The sequence below is a fragment of the Physeter macrocephalus genome, chromosome 21, assembly GCF_002837175.3.
Source record: "Physeter macrocephalus isolate SW-GA chromosome 21, ASM283717v5, whole genome shotgun sequence".
Lineage (NCBI taxonomy): Eukaryota > Metazoa > Chordata > Mammalia > Artiodactyla > Physeteridae > Physeter > Physeter macrocephalus.
Genome location: NC_041234.1, coordinates 38,690,874 through 38,691,750, shown reverse-complemented (window position 1 = coordinate 38,691,750; position 877 = coordinate 38,690,874).

Sequence of the window (877 nt, the reverse complement as noted above, 5' to 3'; positions counted from 1 at the left end):
TGTGAAATATTTTAAAACTATAATGCACTAGAAAATCTAAAATATATATATTACAAAGAAATAGGAGTAACTGCATATAAATGATAAAGAAAATATATAAATTGTTAAGACAACCTTAAACAATAGCCTGAAGAAAAGCTATAAAATTGCCCAGGAAAACTACAAAACTGGATAGAGTGAAAACTGACAGATGACTCTCAGAGACAGGCAATAAGATGAGGCTGGTAAACCATCATCTTAAGGGAAAACACAAAAATTGTTTGGGAAAAAACAGGTATACTGACAGGATGGGTAGAAAGAAAAGCCAGCTTGGGATTTTACCACAATCATATTACCAAGACTTGCCAAAATGGCACAAGGTGTTATCTATTACCATTATTCCATTAACCATTCCCATCAAGAATTCTAATATACTGTCATCTATTTTTGTGTATATCTGCTCAGTCTCTTCCACCTCAGGTGTATTTTTCAGAGTTTTGATTTTGATTCAGAAAGCCTGGTTTATCAGTCAGAGTCCATTAAGGAAAACAAAAACCACAGCTATTATTTTATCAGAGAGAGTTTAACATATGCAACTGGCTAACCAAGTACTAGAGGACTGAGAAGGCAGAAAGGGAACACAGAGAAGTAACATTGAGATTAAAACTGTGGGCAGCCGCCTGTACCCCTAAGGCTGAAGGAACAAAAAGAAGAGTTTGGGATTCTTAGAATTTAGACGTTTGGCGGTGAGGCCCCTGCATAGCTGGTTCTTGAACCTCTGAGAAGGGGGTGGCAGCCAGCTGGAGCTGGTATTTCCAAGGGGGCAGGATGAGACTGGTTCTAAGTGTATAGAAATAAAGAGAAACTGGAACGAACAGCTGCTGCGGGGTACAGAGCT